Raw genomic sequence first — 21,492 nt, 5'->3', positions numbered from 1 at the left:
TGGAACTGCTCTGGGGTTTAGTTGTTTTGTGCTATCTCATTCTTCTATATATGCTTCTGCTTCATCTGGGTGCCCAGTTCAACTTCTGTCTGATTTGGTGCTTGTGTCTGCTTGATGAGGCAGCCACTGTCTCATTTGTTACTTATCTGTAAGTTGCCTACCCAGCTGGGGTTAAATCTTCACTGAGAGCATGATTTTTTAAAAACAGAAAAAAAGCTCTGCTGCGAATCTATAAAATGCAGAGTAAGATGGATCTCAGATAACAAAGCTTCAAATGTGATTACATTATTTCATGAGGTTTTATTTGTTTGATTCTCCAGGAAGTAAAATTTTAAGTTCAACTCCAAGGGGCTTTGTAAAAAGCTAGTTTGAGCTGAGTCTTTGGATGCGTTAACATTTATTCATGTTAAACAACATAGTCTGCAGCATGTGACAGCGACGGACCAATGACATTTTGCAAGATTAGTACATTAATGAATATTTATGGATATTGAACATGGGTACTGAATACTGAGCTATGTGTTCTAAACCAAAAATAATTCAAGACACTTCGCCAACTTCATGTGCAAATGGAATGCTAATATCAAATTCAAGTTGACAAATTAGTATTGAGCTGAATTCACAGCTGATCTATATAGTTTAAAATATTCATTCCATCCTCCTTTTAAACAAATTAAGGCACTGCTGGGTGGATTAACAGCTTTTCATCCTTGTTTTTAGCCATGGTCCCTGGCCAGGACTTGAGAGCATGAATGAAGTCTAGAATCTAGCTGAACTTTTCTGAATCCCAGAAAAAGGTTTAGTTTTATTTTGGCTTAAGGCTCAGACTAAATCACATTTTACTGGACTGGTTCACTCAACCTTACTATAAATCAGTTCTGGAGCAGTCTACCACTGAGCATAAAGCACTCCTGGAGGTATAAATCAAGATGTGAACATTGTACCTGTGAGTATAAAACACTTTGAAACATATAAGTCAAGCTTGAAGACTCTGTCTCTGTGAAACGCTTGAAGAAATAAATGTTAGTGCCTAACCACTGGCTGCTTGAATATAAACACTGAGGTCATATATCTCACTTCTGTATGAATGTTTGAACACATGTATATATCAGTTTCCAGGTGAGGTCGGAATGCTGGCCTTGATGTTGTATGTTGAGCCAGGTGATGCCTGAGTGTCATTCATCTATTCTCACGTTTGGATGTTGTCCTCCTTTCTCAGAACTGGGGTAAACAAATTAGGTATAGATGGAGAATTCCCTGGATGCTACAATGTAGGTTTGGGGCAAGTATTCTTTGTTGAGAGAACCCCAGCAGAGATTTAAAATCAAAAATATGCATCAAAGTCAAGTGTGGAAATGTAGACTATTATACCTTTAAAATATTCCTGTGTGAGTTCCTTCTAAAGTTCCTACTTTTCCTAGCATAGAAAAGACCACACATTTGGTAAGTTAAAAATGGTTTACTTACAAACACTCCAAAGGTCAGGTTTATGTGCTTTTTACTACATCAGGCAGAAAACATGGGCAGAAAAACTTGGCTTAGTAACTGTGGTGAAAGTTCCTAAATTATTGGCATAGGAACTCAATGAAGGCTTGTTAGAGTCATGTGGTCTCAGCTGGGAGCAACCAGCTTTGACCTGTTTACATGCTGAGCTTCTGAGGTAGACTGAGGTACAACAATAGGCTTGATTAGTTTCCTCCTAAGGTGAGTGGAACTGCCTGGCAGGGCACTTTACTCCTTGACATTTACCCCTTCATACATTAATTAGACTTAATTATTATTTATACCCCACCCATCTGGCGGGGTTTCTCCAGCCACTCTGGGAGGCTACCAACAAAAGATTAAAATACAATAGTCCTTCAGATATTAAAAGCTTCCCTAAACAGGGCTGCTTTCAGGTGTCTTCTAAAAGAAAATGTTGGTTATATGAGGCTGGTTATCCCACAACAGCAGCTTTCTGGTGGGCTTTTTCTTCACAACAACCCTGTGAAGTAGGTGAGGCTGAGATATAGTGCCTGGCCCAAGGCCACCCAGTGAGCTTCATGGGCCAGTCAGCTGCACAGGGATTTGAATTCAGATCTCTTCTCTTCAGTCTTTTGGTATGATCGAGCAGGACATTTCTTACACTCTCTTTTTTTTTTTTTTTAGCAAAGTCACTTAAATAACAGTGTCCAAAAAGAAAATGAATTCTGATAACAATTTACTGAGCAAACTGAACAAATAGGGCACACTTTGAGCAGAAAGGAACAGGGAGGTTTTGTCTTTCTTACTTCAGGCCTTAAACACAGTAGGACGACATTCAACTAAGCATTCAGAGGAAAAACTCCCTCAGAACTACATAGCCAATCAGAGCATGTGCTACTATGCAAACGTCATGCAATTCTACTTGGTTGCTAAGCAACACCTCCACCCACCCACCTCTTGGATATCTGACTTTAACATTAACAGAATTAACCTATTCAGTTGCACACTGAATGATCCCTGTTGTTGCACTTTCAACACTTGTGAACTGATTGTCTGCTGTGGGAAGCAAAATCCTCTTACTAAATGTGACTCTTGTTTGATCCAGCAAGGGGCCTTATGTTCTTAAATTCCCGTTTTTAAAATTTAGTTCATCAGAAGTTTCAAGCAATTATCTCTTACCTGCAGCTTTAGAAATACAGCTTCTTTTCTTTTTCTCACCCAAGAACTTCCTTTGTTTGATTTCTCATTTTCTGTTCATACTACTCCTTTCGTTGTCTCTTAATCTCAACAGTGACCTCACATCCTACAAGTAAATGTCAAATCGTAATAACTTCTCCACTTTGTACCAGAAACGTGATCAAGCTCCTATTTTTGGATAAATCTCATTAGCGAGAGTACATCTCTTTTTAATTGCTCCACTGAACTCTTTGTGCCCTGTAGGGATATCTTCACACCCATTGCTCACTGCATTGTCATGTTTCATAGTTTTCACTTCTGACTCATCTAAACTCTGTTTGCAACAAGCTTCTCCCAGAGAAGCTAGGCCACATTTTTCAAAAGGACAAAATCACAATGTCTCCGTGTAGTGGTAGAAAGTAGCCGCATTTTCTGTAGGCAAAATGGCTTAGTGGTGCAGAAACTTGCTACTGCTTATACAGTGGTACCTCAGAACTCAAATGGCTCCATTCTTGAACGTTTTGGCTCCCGAATGCTGAAAACCTGGAAGTAAGTACTCCAATTTTCAAACGTTTCTCAGAACATGTCTGACATGGCTTCCGCTATGCAAAAACCTAGCTGTTGGCCAATCAGAAGCCACGCCTCGGAACTCAAAATGTTTTGGAAGTCAAACGGTCTTCCATAATGGATTATGTTCGAGTTCCAAGGTACCACTGTATATTTCTTTTCTGGTTTAGAGGCATTTTTTGCAGGTAGATGGCATTTGGGATATTAGAATATATGCAGGTGAATGAGCCCTAGATAGTCCACTAACTAAAGGCCAACTATTGCCTTTCCTGAAAAACTGGACCTTGCCACAATCATTCATGCCCAAGTCATCTCCATATTTGACCTCTGTAATTTGCTCTCCATTGAGTCTGCCCTTGCAAAGTGCTTAGAAACTACAATTATTACAACATCCTGAAACCAAGTTGCTGGCATGGTTTTGCACAACATGCACAGTCTGCCATTTTGTTTCTGGGCTCACTTCAAGCTTTTGGTGTTAGGTTTCGGACCTGGGTTCCCTAGGGACCACTTTCCCCCATATGTTCCTCCCTGCATGCTCCAGCCATCATCTCTGGCCCTGCTCCAGATTCCTTGATCTTGCAAGGCACAGCTGATGTGGACACCACATCAAAAATAACAGTACTATTTTTCTAGAAAAAGAGGTGCCGGAACTCGCTATGAACGCCTCTCTTGTTCTCTTATAACGGCAATGGCGCCCACCTGAAGGGTGCTGAAACTGAGTTCCGGTGGGGGACAACGGCCTGGCTGTAGGTTTTCAGGGGACTGATAGAGAATCCTCCTCCACAAAAGGAAGTCTTCCCAAAATATTGCTCCATAACAATTGAAATGGTAAACATGTCAAGAAACTCAAATGCTTCTATACTAGTCCTTATGGAGCAGATTTTCCCGCCTTTAAAAATTCATATTCTTTTCAACTCCCCCTTGCCATCTTGTTCCCAAAAGTATTCAGCACTATACAAAGTTGATCCAAGCTCAGTGGAAATTTATGATTAATGTCATCTTACATTTATAGGCTGAGGTGTATTCAGGCTGCATAGGTTAATTCAGATTAGCTCAATGCTTCTGCCACTGCTGTTCACAACCCGGTAAATCTAATTCAAGTGGTACCTTATAGAACCATTCAGGCATAAAACCCAGCCCTTACATCAAAAAATTGTAAAAGCCTGTGGCAAAAAGTAGCCTCAAGAAACCTTTACACACATGCACTCCAGTATAGTACACAAATAGAAGTAATAAGATATATTTTTATATCTTGCCTTACGACCTTCCATTTTGTAAGAAAATACAAAAGATCCAGGAGTGATTTTAAGCAGTATTAATCTGCAAGAGGATACAGGACCAAAGGAGGGGGTTTGATGACTGAGTTGGGCTCAGTTGTGCCACCAAGTGTGTTCCCCAACACCTTGGCTCCAAAAGGCTTTATTATCTTCTCTCTCTCTCTGCGCTACTCCTTCAGTCCTACATTATCATAGCTGTCAAGTTACAGATTTGAAAATAAGGGACCAGTAGCCTTGAAAATAAGGGACCAGCAGCCAAAATAAGGGACCTGCAGCCTCACCTGTTCCAGGCACTCCAGTCTTCCTGTCGTCCTGCAGTCTGGTCAAACTCATGCTGGTAGCTTCGAGAACACTGTCCAACCAACTTTGTAACCAGAGGTTCAACTGAATAGAATCTGAATCACATGCACCACAAGGCCTATGCAGCCTCAACATAAGATGGCTCCCCGGCCTGGCTTTGCACTGCAAAGTTTGCAGCAGCATGTGCAACAAAATGGTGTCCAGCATTCAAAAACCCCTTCAGCTTGCATTAACTAGCCACACACACAAGGCCTTCCCCCTCCCCCGAGATCTCCTTTCCTTTCCCCCCACCATGTGCCCCTGCTCCAGACAGACCTTTTCACCAGTAAGGGTGAGTGGGCCTTCGATGACGTATCCATCCGATTCCGATCCGAGCACTCAGCACAGGTATGTTCAACTTCTGAGCCCCTCTGAGCCCCTCTGAGCCAAAGGCAGAAAGCCCAGCCAGCAGCCAAATGAAGCCTCAAGGAAAACCACCGTCACCTCTCTGCTGGGAAGCGCTGAGCAAAGGTGAGTCCCCAGGGAACGCAGCCGATTTGATCAGCACAAGGCATGCAAGCTCCACCCCCCAGTCGTTCTTAGACTTCTTATTGGGTGAGCAACACAGCCAAGCAACACAGTTGGAGCCTCCCTCCTCCCTGGCCAGCAGGGAGGGAGGGAGAGGAGCTGCTTCCTTTGAAATTGAAGGGACATCATTTAAGGGACATTTAAGGGACATCCATCAATAAGGGACAGCAGCGGGACATGGCGCTGGAATAAGGGACTGTCCCTTCAAATAAGGGACACTTGACAGCTATGTACATTATCCATCCATTATTTTGTCACATGCACACTACTCCTTCATTTGCACAAGTGCCCATTTGTGAACTCTATCACTCGTATATACAAGGCTGTGCCACATCCATTTATCCTGCATCTATCCATGCATTCCCTTTCTCTCTTACATACACACACACAGAGGGACACACACACACACACACACACACACACACACACACAATATCCACAGAAATATGTGCCCTGTTTGTCTAACATAGGGGTAGCCAACAGGATGCATTCCAGATGTTGTTTAATTCATTTTTTGTATTTTTTATATACCCTGCCCATCTGGCTGGGTTGCCCCAGCCACTGTGGGCAGCTTCCAACACACATAAACATAATAAAACATTAAACATTAAGAACAAAAAAAACCCACCTCTCATCATCCCTGAACATTGACCATGCCAGCTGTGATTGACAGGAGCTGTAGTCCAACTGCATCTGGAGAGGGAACCATGTTGGGTAGCCCTGATCTAACATCTGTCAGCTACCCTCTCTGTCATTCATTCTTTCACATTAACTGGCAGTGAACTAAACTAACACACTCTCTTTCTCTCTCACCCACACACCCCAGGGCACAGTGAGTACAGGAAACAGTACACAGCATGGGGGCTAGAGCGGCATAGCATCCTTAGGAACTACCTTCTGAGGCAAACCACAGAGAGTGGCACTCAGATCATGTTTTAAAAGGCTGCTGCGTTGCTCTAGCTGCTGCGCTTTCTGGCTGGGCCTGCCAATCTCTTTCTCTTTTCTTCCTCCTTACCTTACAATTTCCCAAAGAAGAGGGGGTGGGGAACACAGGGGATGGTCTACTGCTTAAGTTCTCTGTGGTTTTCTCTATACGTTGCATTACAGATCATGACAGAGCCTGTGCAATCAGCAGGGTGGGCTTTTGATCCACCTACATGTTTACATTCTAATTTTTGAAAGAGATGGATGGCTCTGCTTCACACCGACCTGTCACAGGATGCTGCTGAACCTTTTGTCAGCAGCAGCTAAGCAAATCTATAGGATCAGGCTCTTAGACCCCAGGGAAGCACTGAAGGGAACCATCTTAAGTGGTGTGATTTATCTGGTTTACACTATTCATAGCCCTCATTTTAAAGGACACCTTCCTGATTGTTATTGACTGCTTCAGGATACAGGCAGCCTACTAGGGATGCATGAAGAAAAATGGCACTTTCAGTGCTGACTCTTCTTCAGTTTGATGGGTGAATCCAAGCCGCTGGTGTTAATCATATTATTGACTACTTTTAACTTTAATAATTATCTGCTTTGGTGTGTTTGAGTCAGCAGCACTCAGGCGATAAATAATTAAGAGAGAGAGAGAATAAGAAAAAGATACAATTGATTTTCATATGTATGCCTAAATTCCCTCCTGTGCTTAAATTTCTTCCTCTGATAATAAAACAGCCATGGTGCTGTCTTCTAATTTTCTTTGAATGAAGATGGCTTCATCAAGATGTTTCAGGCTAAATCAAGCCCCCTCTGCTCAGTTTACCTTGGGGATTTGTTTAATCACTGGAGCATTTCAGGTGCTACAGAGCAAAGGAAAAGGCATAATGTAATCTCTTCCCAGGCACCATTTAATGGTTGTGTGTGTGCTTGTGTGCGTGCTAAATTTAAAAGGCCCGCTATGGAAGGATATAGAACAATACATAAAGTCGAACCACCAATATTTCAATATCACGTACTGGTTACGGCTGTATCATCATTAGTAGGGATGGAGGAGAAATTTGATTCAGTTTGCATTTAAAGACACTCCTACCCGATTCATACTTTCCAAAACAATATGTGGACAGAAACACACCGATCCTTCAAAATTCACACATATCTGAATTTTGCAATGCAGCCCTTCAGTAAAAAAATGCATGTACGTATTAGGGCAAATCATTTATATACCACTTAAATGTTTGTTTATAGTCAAGCGGTATATAATTTTTGTAAAATAAAATGTGTTAATATCAGTGAAAATAACAAAAATGTATTGTAAGAAAATGACTTTGCAAAAACATATATATTATCAACACAATTGTGTATATTAGAAGAAATTTGCATGTGATGATTTTTCATGATGACTTTTTATGAAAATGTTGTTGTTGCTGTTGTTGTTGTTAATTTATTTATATACCACTCTTCATTCAAAGATGCCAGGGTGGCAACAGAAAACCAAAACGAGAATATAAAATGCATATAAAATAAAAATAAAAATAAACCAATAACCCCCTCTCCCCAAATACATCCAAAAAGCCATAGAATGTTAATCAGCTGAATGCCTGGTTGAAGAGAAATGTTTTTGCCTGGAACCTCCCTGGGGAAAGCATTCCACAAACGGGGAGTCACCACAGAAAAGGCTCCTTCTTGTTTTGCCACCCTCCAGACCTTTCATGGAGGAGGCAAATAAAGAAGGGCTTCAGGTGATTATTTCAGGGTCAGGCTTGGTTCGTATGGGGAGAGGTGGTCCTTGAGGTATTGTGGTCCTGAGCCATTTGTGAAAACATTCACAAACTGATGTGGAAATGTGAAGAACTGAACATCGGATTGGAAAGATGAGAAACTGGGAGGAAGTGAAATTGACAGATTCTCCCATCCCTTACACCAGATATTTACTTTATAAAGGCCCATGCACTGACCAACACCAGCAACATAATAAATGGTAGCCCCCTATCTCTAGTTAGGCTTAAAGGACTCCTTTGCTTTGTCACATCAGGAGTTTGTCAAAGTAGGATCCTTAAAAAAGTGCATGAGACATGAGTCACGTTTAGCAGGGAATACTGAAACTGGTGATTTGTTTTTTATCCATTGTTCATCAGTGGCTGTATCCTTCAATAGCTGGCTCTTTAAATTAAAAGCAAACTTGGTTCTCTTAGCTGGCACCTGGTGCTGGGGGTGGTGTGCGATGTCATTCTATTTTTCCCCCCAGGCAAATATCCAACGTCTTTTCTGTCTCTCACTTTGGAGCAGTATTAAATATCTGATGCAAACTCTGGGTTCTACAAATGTAATGATTTTGAAAGGAACTCTCCAAATTTAAGAGAATTTGAAGTAGTGTCAGGAGTCCACACACACACACGCACACACACACACACACACACACAAACACACAAACACACTTAAAAAATGATGAATATGTAGCTGAGGAATCTGTGGCTCTCCCAATATGGTTTGACTCCCATCAGCATGACCAGTGTTAGGGATGATGGGAGTTGCATTCCAGCAACCTCTAGAGGACACTGTGTTGGCAAAGGTAAAGGGACCCCTGACCATTAGGTCCAGTTGTGGCCGACTCTGGGGTTGCGGCACTCATCTCGTTTTATTGGCCGAGGGAGCCGGCGTACAGCTTCCGGGTCATGTGGTCAGCATGACTGAGCCGCTTCTGGCGAACCAGAGCAGCGCATGGAAACGCAGTTTACCTTCGCACCGGAGCGGTACCTATTTATCTACTTGCACTTTGACGTGCTTTCAAACTCCTAGGTTGGCAGGAGTTGGGACTGAGCAACAGGAGCTCACCCTGTCGTGGGAATTCAAACTGCCGACCTTCTGATTGGCAAGTCCTAGGCTCTGTGGTTTAACCCACAGCGCCACCCGCGTCCCTCACTGTGTTGGCTACTCCTGTGTTAATTAATACTGTGCAAAAAACAATTAATTGAGCAGAAGTAAGCAAATAATATTAGCACTGGTGTATATATTAAAAGGTGGCAATCCAAAGTTCATCACTATGATTCAAAATAGTGCAAATATTGGGCTGGACCCAGACTAAGTTAGTTGAGCTTCATTCTTACTGAAATCAATGGTACTTGTCCCATTGGTTTTTTAGGGGTGGGGGCTAAATTCAACTAACCTCATCTGGATCCAACCCATTAGAGATACAGGCAAATTTTGTTCAGGCTAAACTTAAAATAGTTTATATCTGTGAGTCAAAATGGTGTCATTTTTTTAAATGTTATTCACACCTGTATCTGAAACAGGTGACATTTTCTTAAGACCCATCCAAAGAAAAGTGATTTCGGTGCTTGAAAGAATGTAAAATGGCTATGGAGGAAGCAAAAAGAGTGTCATTTTACACACTCTTCAATAGGATATATACTGAGGTTGTTCAGAGGAATGAACCTGAGCTGTCTTAGTCCAAAGGCTGAGGTATTGCCTACTCAGTGTGACGAGTGTGTCAGGCAAAGCCTCTCATTAAAATTTGAGTGCTTCAATACAGTGTCAGATGAAATAATGGAGCATCAGCCATAGGGTTGCCAGATTCACAGTTCAAGAACATTCATATGCCATTAAATCTTTGGGTGCAACTTAGGAGATGACAACCATGGCTTCTCTAGACTATTGCCCTTTCTGGTTCTGTCCTCCCATGCCTTCTCACATTGCAGACACGATGGTCAGGAATGGGGAGGGAGAAGGCAGAAGGAACCACAACTACCTCCTCCTGCTTGCATTGGAAGATGATGTGTCAATTCTCTAGCTTTGCATCTAGCAACCCTGTTCAGGGTTGTCTTGGTTTCTGGGCCGATTCACATAATCTATTAATATTGAAAGAGGGCTTAGCAGCAGGCTTCAGCAGGATATATGCCACCACCCACCAACAGTGCCCTTCTGCCATCTCAATATGACAAACAGGTTAGTCTCTACGCAAATAAATAATATATAAATGGAAACAAATTTCAAAATTGCAACATTAAAAAAAACAGAGGTGCAGCATCTCATTCTTCCAGTATGTTCTACTGCTGCTCTGAAAGTGGTCATATTTTTTCCCACTTCAATAAAAGAACTTCAAATGAAGACTTTGGTAGGTAATTGTTGAAGTGGAATTTATTTGCTTAGGAAGAAGACCCAGTGCAGTTGCACTCTTCAGAACAAACTTAGAAAGGCCCCAGTCCTGCAGAGTTCTATTGGTCACAGGCCCTGGCTCCTGCACACACACCTAACACAGGCTGGTTGTTATAAGATTATTCTGAGCAATGTTTGTGTTATATTGCTGAAAACAGCTTTGCTATTGTTTTAACATTTCAATCTCTCTCTCTCTCTCTCTCTCTCTCTCTCTATATATATATGTAAATGAAAAGACAAATTTGTCTTATCTTCTTTTAAACCCATCCATGTTGGTGGCCATTCTTACCTCTTCTGGGAGTGAATCCCATAGTTTTAACTCTGCACTATATGAAGAAGTACTTTCTTTTCACTGTCCTGTCTCTCAACGTTCAGCTTCGTTGGCTGTCCAAGAGGTCTAGTGCAGGCATAAGCGAACTCGGCCCTCCAGATGTTTTGGGACTACAACTCCATCCCTGACCACTGGTCCTGTTAGCTAGGGATTATGGGAGTTGTAGTCCCAAAACATCTGCAGGGCCGAGTTTCCCTATGCCTAGTCTAGTGTTATGAGAAAGGGAGAAAAACTTTTCATTTGTCACATATAATTGTGTGTGTGCACGCGCGCCTGTCAGTAAGAGAGCAATCTTACAGCTGCTCTGCTGGGAGAGAGGAAATCCATTCGGTGGGGAAACACTTACACCACTGGAACCCTCACCCCCGTACAGCAGTGGGGACCAAACCAGAGCATTCTGGAGCTATGGCCAGAGCATGCTGGAGTTGGCCAAGGATCCACATGATTCTGACTACAGTGGGAGAGGAATATAAACATAAAGGGCTTAAAATGTAAAGAAAAGCTTTGCCATGGTTGTAGTGAGGTGGCAAGGGTTAGCTTGAACTTGTCCTCTCCCAACATGGGGATGCTCTGCCAATGACCAGTGGCAACCACATCCAATCTAGCTAATAAAATCTATTACACATGGGAAAACAGTTTTTGAGAGTGGTGGTCTTGCTAGTCAAATCCCATTTGAGCTAATGAGGACTGACTTTCATCTACTAGGTCGGTGGTTCCCAATTAGTTAAGTTCTGCAGACCCCCTGTTTTTCAAAAGCCATGCCATGGACCCTCTACATTTGAAAATTTTGATATCTCTATGGTTTTTGTTATGTAAATGGTGCCATGGACTTCCTGGGCAGGTTATGCAGACCCCCAGGGGTTCATGGACCACCAGTTGGGAACCGATGCACTAGGTAATGAACACTATGTCTCTATTCTTACACAGGAGGCTAGCATCTGGTTGGTCACTGTGAGAACAGGATGCTAGGCTAGATGGTCTGTTGGCAAGAGAGAGTAAGATTGGGATCAATGCACATCCTAGGCACAAATCTTTAAATCTAGAAGTGTGTGTGTGGTACAATACTTTATGTGCATGGTCATGCACAGTGTGAGTGACTTGTGAATGTGTCGTGCAATCAATATGCAGTAGGTTCTTCCCACACACCAAAACAATATTTCTTAAAGGATTAAAGCATTAAGCATATTTACCATAATGAAGCATCAATTGGTGGAATAATGAAGCTTGAAAGGTTTTTATTTGGGTAGTTATGAGCTTTCTGCTTCTCAAAAGATAACAGCCTCTCCCTTTAGAGCAGAATTAACTGCATGTTAATGTTGATATCCCTGGAATGAGCAGGTCATTATGACCCACAGGCAACAAACTAAAAAGGGTCATTTAGAATCAATGTCACAAATAAAATGTCTTTATCAAAGACATGACAAAGAGGATAAAAGTATATTAAGATGAAGTTCTACTGTTATCCGAGTTTTCCTGATTCATTTTTTTTATGTGTGCAGCTTTCATGTTAACTTTAAAAGATGTGTAGCTTAAAAAAATGTGTTTTACAATGTCAAAGTCAGAGCACAGAGCTGCACTCCTGATGAGTACAGCTCAGTAGACAAAACAAGAAGGAAAAAAAAAATTTTCCAAGGTAAACACGGCATCCTTGCTCTCTGCACCTGTCTGTACCATCCACTGTGAGCAGGTAGGTAGAATTGCAAAGAGGGGTCATCTCCATCCATCCATCCATGGTTAAAGGTCCAAAGAGGACAACTGCTAGTCTCCATTCCCCCAAGTTTCACTGGCTGATGTTGCAGGACAATGAATGACACAGTTAGTGGGGATTTTCTGTGTAGCATATCATTGGTACACATTGCTAAGATCTCTTGAAGGCAGGCTTCCTCAACCTCGGCCCTCCAGATGTTTTTGGCCTACAACTCCTATGATCCCTAGCTAGCAGGACCAGTGGTCAGGGATGATGGGAATTGTAGTCTCAAAACATCTGGAGGGCCGAGATTGAGGAAGCCTGCTTTAAGGTATGTGCACACAATTATTGCACTTAACTTTCATTTTTAACTGGGACACTTTTATTAGTGCAGGACATAGAAGACTGACTGGCTTGCCCTGGTGATTGCAAACATTGCAGATTCCAGTTTTGGGGTGGTGGAGCTTGGGCAATATATCACCAGTGGGTTCACCTTCCTGTATGCACACAGCTGTTTCTGCTGCCTACTTGCTTGCTTCTGCCTCTCCCTTTGTGGTGGGGGTTTGATGAGAACTCCCCCAGTGTTACTCTCTGAACTCAATGACACAGATAGGAACAGAATCACTGTAGTACAGTTCCTCAAATATCCTTCTCACTCATTTGATCCAGGACTGGACCATGGGCTTATGGTATCAACAGCTGCTGAGTGACCAAGTAATAATAGCAGGGTTACACACTCTGTGTCCCTCTTCCAATTCAAGACATCCACCAGGGCGACCATGGCAGATTCAGTGCCAAAATCAGACCTAAACCCAGACTGACCTGGATCTAGATAATCAGTGTCTTCCAGGAATGCTCGCAGTTTGCTTCACAACCACTTCACAACAGTTTGCTTCACAACCCCCAAATGTATTGTGGCATAAGGTGTTGTAGACTAGTGCTGTCATCTTCAGATACAGGAAGTGTCACCTCAGCTGGCAGATATGTAAGGAAGAAGAAAACATGAATGGGGCCTAATGACCATGAAATTTAAAAGGTCAACAACATTTCTGTGCTAAGCTCAAAATCTATACAAGATAAGAGCAGAACAGTTGCAACTGCTGGTGGGACAATTTCTGTTGCTCTGCTTATTTAACACCTGTAGTGGGAGAGATGTCCTGCTCTCATTTAAGATCTAAACAAGTAGATTATTTTTTTTTTAATAATATTTATTACTTTTTAAAAAGCAAAAAGAGACAAAAGAGGAAAAAAAAGAACAAGAACAAGAAAAAATAAAATAATACAATACAATATATAAACCATACAACACACAACCTTAACACATTGTCTAACACAAAACAAAACAAAACAAAACAAAAACAATTTAAAAACATACATCATACCTTTTCCATATTCTAACTTTCATTCCCTTATATCATCGACCTCCTCTCACCTCCCTCTTTGTTTTCCGCTTCCATTAATTGTTTCAGCAATTCCTTTCCATCTTTCTCCATTTTCTATCATATAAATGTCTTAACATATTTTTAATCTTATTTCCATTAAAATTAGTATACTTATTTAAGCTTAACTCCTTATAGCATTTCTACTGAGGCCATAAAAATTCATTCCAACATTTTCCTGTCACTCATTAATTTTACAATATTTCTATATATAGACTTTAAATCTTCCAATCTTCTTCCACCATCTCCTCTCGCCGGTCTCGGGCTCTGACAGACACTTCCGTCCACTCCATACAGTCCATCAACCTGGAGCTCTTATGTCCGAGGCTCTTAACTGTTTTCCACGTCCCTTCCGCAGTTGTTCTTCATATTCTTTGATGCTAAAGAGCAGATCTCGAGAAAACTCCAATCCAGTGACTCCTCCACTCCCTCTCGACAGGTCAGCCAAATTTCCACAATTAAAACTAGGATCCATAAAGTATTTCAGGGCATATTTCAAAGTTCCTCCAACTCCAAAGGCCCCCCGAGCTCCAATCTCCTCCTGACCCAAGTCCATATTCCAAAAGTCAGTTAATCCCTGCATAGAGGGATCTTTCCAACTTTCCTTTTCCAGTCCAGGCCAGGCTCCGATCTTCAAAGTCTGACTTTTTCTAGTTTCAATCATAAAGGGCCTCAACTTATAGTCTTCGATTTGCCTCTGTAAGACTAAGGCTCCCCCTTGTATTGCTTTAGGTTCGACAACAACAACTTTCTCCTTCTCCTTTTCAACAATTTGTCCTGCTAAAATAGATTCCTGTGCCAAATCCTGAATAATTTCTGTATTGGTGCTCACTTTTGGTCCCAAAATGTCAGTTTTAGTAATCATAACATCCATTTTTTTATGAAGCTCTTCCAACAAATAGTTTATCTTGCAAAATGCAGTTACTAAGGCTTCTCCTGTCGACATTCTCGAATGTCCAAGGTCAATCTCTAGTTCCCACACTTCTTATCAAGCAGCTGGAAATTTCCCAGCTCTGCTCTTGTAACAGTTTCAAAAGCTCCCTCTAGAGGGAAACAGTCTCCACTTGTATCAATCCTTTCAAAGAAAGTTCAAAAAGTAAAGTTGGTTTCAATTTTCAGTTACTTTTCCTCCCTTTTAAATGCAGAAGCAGACAATGGAAACAATATATTTCTCTTATTCAACCGACTGTCAACATCCATTCTCTTCGCTGTCAATGAACTCTCCCAAACGTCAATCACTGTCAGTCTGTTCCCAGGTTCAGAGCAGTGGGAATTTAATTCTAATCACTCTCTCCTGCAGGATGCACGTTCCAAAATTTCCCCCTCTTCTCCTGCTTCCAAGGGGGGGTCTAATAATTTCAATCGATGGAAGTTTAATCCTTTACATAAGGCTTTCCAAGACCTTAACTTGTAAGCTCTTTGCTTCAGTCTATTTACAAAAGGGGAAGGCGGACTTCCTGTTTTGAACCTTCCCCGTTCGTTGTCAAATTAAGGTATTTAAAGATCCAATTTTCCGTACTACTCACGGGTTGTTGTTTAAAGTCCAATTGTCCACAGGAAAAAGTCAGCGCTCTCCGGCAGCAGCAATGCGGCTTTACTCCGTGAAAGAAGCAGTCGATTCAAAGCACTGCGCCGCTCACCCCACGTTGCTCCGGATCCCCAGAACAGGGTTTCCTCGCGAGTAGGAGAGGCGCAAAGGGTGCCAGCCGAATCCCAAGTTCACAGGCTTCTTCTGCCTGTGATTTCAGTGGGTCTTCGCCTTCGCCGTGGCGGTTCAGACCCTACTTTTCACGGAGCAAGTTCCTCCCATTCGGAGGAGCTCCACCATTGCCGGAGGCGCTAACCCGGAAGTAGATTAAACCCATAATAATTTTCGGCAGCACTCATGCTGGAATCTCTCACTGAAGTTCCATTGCTGAAGAATAATGGTTTCAGATCAGGCAGCAGCGTGTCCTGAGAGTTCTACCAGCAGCGTCTGAATATCGTCATTTTTAAATGTCAGATTTGTGTCCATTTTTATTATCATTTTTGCACAGAGGTGGTACAATGTGACGGACGTGAACCTTGCAGCAGATGGGGCATTGCACGGCACCTGATTTCATCCTCATCTGCTGTGAAAAGAGGTGAAGAACTAGCATGAACTCAGGTCTGCTTGGGAGATATAAGAATGGGGTGGGGGATAGAATGAGCAATTATATAATCCTGGATTGATATTCTAGGACTTTGAATTGTGAAGCTGAATTTGCAGGTCATAGAATTTGCCTAAGGGTAATCATGGCTTAGGGACCCGGGTGGCGCTGTGGGTTAAACCGCAGAGCCTAGGGCCTGCCGATCAGAAGGTCGGCGTTTCAAATCCACATGACAGGGTGAGCTCCCGTTTCTTGGTCCCTGCTCCTGCCAACCTAGCAGTTTGAAAGCATGAAGTGCAAGTAGATAAATAGATACCACTCCAGCGGGAAGGTAGATGGCATTTTCATGCACTGCTCTGGTTCGCCAGAAGCGGCTTAGTCATGCTGGCCACATGACCCGGAAGCTGTAAGCCGGCTCCCTCGGCCAATAAAGCGAGATGAGCACCGCAACCCCAGAGTCGTCCGTGACTGGACCTAATGGTGACTGGACCTAATACAAATGTAAACAGCTTTGAACTAAAATATAAACCTGGATCTATATTTTCAATATAAAAATAATTGCAACCCTCCATCTCTTTTTCCTAAACCACAGGTGGGGAACCTCTGGCCCCTTTGGCCAAGCCACACCCACCTGCCCTAGGCTTGACATCATATATATCATATCAGGTGTGGGGTAGAAAAAGATGAAGCTGGGGCCAAAAGACTTGCAAAGACCTAAGCTCTCTTTGCTTTAGGAGTTAAGAGTACTGAACAGATCCGGGTGGGAGTGGGGATCCTGTTTCTCTGTGTTAACTTCAGCCTAACAGCCGGCTGCTGTAGAAATTCAGGACCGTACCTACATGTTGACATGATGAAGTTATTTTTAAACATATCCTTAAGCCCTCTGCTCACATAGTTAATACTTTGTGTGATAGCACAAAAACATTGCCATCTGTTTCTACCTGTGAGAGCGTGCAGAACTCTACGGATAAAATGTCATGCTGTGATTGTGCTCAGCTTGTCCAATCATCCTGATATGCAGCAGCTTAGCAGTAACCGTGTGCTAATCATCCTAATCCCACTCTGAAAGTTATGGCAATGAATACATGGAGAAGCTGTGATGTATAATGTTCGCCACTGGTGCAGCAACATGAAAGCATTGAGAAGGCACCACCGGAGCTTATATTTTTCAACCCCAGACGGATTTTTTCCTCCTTTTTAAAGACAATGTGAACCGCAGCAGAAACTTACAAAACACATCCATGCCTTCTACTCCAAACCAGCAGGTTAATATGTCATTTCAAATGTTTTCATCAGCAGCAGGAATTATTGCTGGGATTTGGAGAGCTGATGATGTCTCTTGCTCAGCTGTATCACAAATGCAAAGTCTCTGGGAAGGATACCTTAAAATAAAGGCTCAGCGCAAATTATCTCTGTGCTAAATTTATATAAAATACCATGGTTACTGGCAAACGTTTGCTTCTCCACATTACTGTAATAAAATCAAACTTATTTATTTTATTTTGTTAGTTTATGAATTGCCTTTCACACGAGCTTCAAGACAATTTGCAGGCATTGCTAGTAATGGCTGACTTAACCCCGTCACATTTGGAATCTAACAGCCAAGCTCTGAATCCAGCATTATAAAATCAAATGAAAGTTCTCCTATGCTATGATTTGATCTTGTAAACTGCTTAGAGTTCTTTTTTGTACTGGCAAGCAGTATATAAATTCTTTTGCATAAAAATAAGCAATCTTTCAAGGCATCTTTGCATTTACATGCATGCCCCCAAGGGCATCTTGGAAACATGACATGGGTAGGAAGACCCTGTTTTTCCACGTGGTGCATCACATCATCCATCGCAAGGCATCTTTCTCTGACTTGCCATTTATAATAATGAGTAGATCAGAATGGAACCACAGCCAGAGCTGGTGGTTGTGGAGCAGATCCAACAAGTAGAAGAAACAACAACACATGTGCCTGTTTGCCAGAGTCCTCAGTTGTGTTGCCCCAATGAACACAGTGCAAAGAACTCCCGATTTTTGAGAATATTTGCACAGGGTGGAGGGGATTTTGAGGGCACATGCAGCACTTTGAGCCTTGAATGAAGCACAAAATGTCAAGCAGGGCAGACTTAGGAGGATGCAGAGGGAAGTGCAGATGAACCAGCACATAGGTGATCCATTTACAGAAGACAACAAGGTTTCTTTGCTTTAAACATGGACAAACCAAGAAAGAACACACAGTTATTTTATTATAAGGCATGAAAATAACTTAATTTTTATCTGTGTTGTTAGAAGGCAGGAGCAGCCCATACAGTTTAAAGGTTTGCTATTTTTGTTGTTATAAAGGAAGCCAAATTCCTTTCTTGCCCTTTTGTACTATACTTTTTTTTTTTTAAGGCAGGGAATATAAATTACCCCATCTAAGTAATTCCCAAAGATAAGAAATGCTATGTGTACAGGCATGATGTGAATGATGTGAATAGTGTGCGGCATTGCATTTTATTCTTTAAAAGTTCATAAAGTTCATTGTGGGCAAGCATTTCCTTTGGAAAAACCGTGTCTCCCCCTTTCTCCTCCATACGCGCTACTTGTCCATGCATCTTTGTTAGAAACCGGCTTTCAAGTTTCTAAGGGTGCATTTAGTGCAACTTTTGGTATCTGTGAGGGGTTCATGTGCTTAAACAAAAACACAGGAACATACTGCTGCCTTTTGCAATCCTTCCAGCTGTGCTAAACTGCTTCTCAGAATAAATGTTGATGGGAGGGCAAACAAGGTAATCCACAGCTTCACAGAATGAGAAGGGCCTTGCATGACATCACTGTTTCCAGTGTAGCACAGAATTACTTAGGGCTTTGTTAAATGACACCTCATTCCTCATACATTTTTGTTCCGAAAAGGATAGCTGTGTTTCCTTATTGTCAGGCGCAATATTCAGGATCTTTGTTTCACCTCCTGCTTGGCAGATAATTTCTTTTTAGAGCCACAACTGGCTTCCACACCAATATGTCCACCATATAATCACCTCTCCTAGTTGATAGTGAGAGACGGAGCCAGGCTTGATTTCTGCTGGGATCCAAGGCTGCAGCCATGGGAGAAGCAAGACCTTCTTGGGGTGTTGACGCTGTGAGCCCCTTCTTCACAGGCTCAGGTGGTATATATGTGCAAATAAAAAACATATATCATAAAGATGCCGCAGTCTCCGCTCTCCATCATTCAGAGGAAACCGAACCCTGGCTAAGCACCTAGAACCCCTGGAATCTTGCGCCGCTCAAAGGTTGGGGTGGCCTGCAACAATATACATTTTTTGAACCAACAGTTGGCAAAGAAAGTATTAATTGTGCTAGGGGTAGTAGTCAACATGGCCATTCCTTGATCACTTTAGAGCTACTATACATATATAATATGCATATAGCCATTCTAGTAGAATATTGGGGGGGGGGATGTCACTAGATACTGAAAATTGCGATTGCTGAGACATGATGTTGTAAGAGGCCTGTGATCTAGCTCTGTGCCTCACAGCTACCTGTTTTCTCCCTTCCTTCTGCAGAATGCAACTTAAGCCACCTTTATGCCATTGCGAAGGATGAATGAAACTGCTGTTTTAGATTTCTTTCAGTTCCTCATGTAAGTTCAGTTTTCTACATTTCCACATCAGTTTGCAATTTGAAAAAATTAATTTCATAAAAAAAATCACCAGCATGTTACTATGAACGTATCCTAATATACACAAAACTGAATGCCCTTTTGCCTAATACCTTCATTTTTGCAAAGTAATTTAGCCTAATCTAGTGAATTTTTTAATGTTATTTTCACATATATATGCATTTTATTGCACGTTTTACCCTGGTATGTGTATTTTGGTACATTTTATTGTTGCAAAATTCAAGGAAGTGTGCATTTTAAAGGAGGGGTGTGTTTTGGTTCTCATATTGTTTCAGAAAGGGGCAATTAGGTAGGTTCACCTTTATATGTGAATTGAATAGAATTTCTCCTCCGTCCCTAGTTATCAGAGCCACACATTTATCTAGAATTTGTTTTAGCAAGGTAGTTAAGAAGGTAAACGTTCACTCTCACTCACTTGCTCATACACTCCTGCTTTTCAATCACTCTTCTATCCAAGGTTGAGACTTAGCTTCAGGGATGTCAACTTGAATAAAGTATTGGGGGGAGGTAAGCCCCGCCCCACATAAGCGATCACATGACATGGTGCACACACACCATTTGAATAGTAATACCCATCAACTGGGGGGGGGCTGCCCTCTCAGATATTTTATTGGGAAAGCAATGGCCCCTCGGCCCCTAGCAGTTGGCGCCTATGCTTAGCTTTAACAACATGACAGCATTATGTGCCTTCAGACTCATGCTAGGCCAAAAGTAGACTCATGCTTCAGACTCATGCTAGGCCTTTTAAAGTGCCCCAAGAAATTCAGAGACTTTCAGGAAAGGGCAGCCACTGGGAACTGCCATCTCTTTCTTTTATTTTATTTTTACAATGACTTGGGAATGACATTGTGTCATCTCTGTCGGGGCATTATATAGGACTGGAGAAAGCCAATGGCTGCTCCCTGTGACTCTGCTACTGCCTGAAGGGGCAACAAAGCCTTGTCAGCTGGAGAGGGGAAAGAAGAACGTAAAAGACTCCCCCGTCTGCAAAATAAATTTAAAAAATAAGGATTTTACCCACACTGCCAGAGTGAGGCAAGTGTTTGCTGCGCCTCTTCAGCACCAGCCCTCCCAAAAATGTTGCAAAGGTGCCATTCTCTGGATTCATACAGTCTTGTGGACAGCAGATGTTGCTCCCTACAAATGTGATATAGACTCACAAGAAGTAATATACTGATGAGCATTGCCTGCTTCCCATGGCGGCATAAACTCATTCCAGTCTGATATAAGGAATGCACACAGATGCTCAAATAACCTTAATTCTCTTCTTGGGAAGTGAGGTCATCTTATAAGTAGCAGCTACTCCTAGTTTAGTGAAGGATCGCAGTACGTGCAACTCAGTGTATCAGTTGGAATTTTAAAATGCATTTATTTTTGGGAAACAAATGTTTTGGGTTCAGTGGGCTGTGATTGGAGTTACTGGGAACATGCTGCTTGAAAGAGCCTCCACTCATTTCCATGTAAATATCTTTGTTTGAACTTGCATATAGTGGCAGCAGTAGTAAAGTAGTTTATCAAGCAAGACTATTGTTTCTGCTGTATATGTATCTATTTCACTGAAATGCATTGTTTTGGGAAATTGAGAAGGTACAAATCAAGGGATGTCTCCGCTCCAGTAAACAGAACTCATTATTTTTCTTGTGGCAGATTGCTTATGTGGATTCCAGTTTGACTCTCAAGAGACAGTTCATACGAGATTATTTTTTTCTTACATGGAGATAACTCTCAGCCCTTTCTTTCCAAGAAATACAGGATGAGTGACTGTGAATGTGTGTACATGTGGGGCAGCGGGCAGGTTCTGCCCCATCCTACATACCTTCAGCT

The 21,492-nt window shown here is 42.0% G+C and overlaps 1 long non-coding RNA gene across 1 annotated transcript in view; it reads left to right on the top strand.

The window, feature by feature from the left end:
* Positions 1 to 21,492, top strand: part of LOC307217497 — a 267,460-nt gene that overhangs the window by 134,759 nt on the left and 111,209 nt on the right. Inside the window, exon 3 of the long non-coding RNA XR_013839618.1 lies at positions 19,553 to 19,629. This is a non-coding gene — a long non-coding RNA (uncharacterized lncRNA). The remainder of the gene's footprint in view (positions 1 to 19,552; positions 19,630 to 21,492) is intronic.

This window comes from Podarcis cretensis (assembly GCF_951804945.1).
Source record: "Podarcis cretensis genome assembly, chromosome: 5".
Taxonomy (NCBI): domain Eukaryota; kingdom Metazoa; phylum Chordata; class Lepidosauria; order Squamata; family Lacertidae; genus Podarcis; species Podarcis cretensis.
Note: the sequence above shows the minus strand (reverse complement) of the source record. Positions and strands in the feature narration are given on the sequence as shown.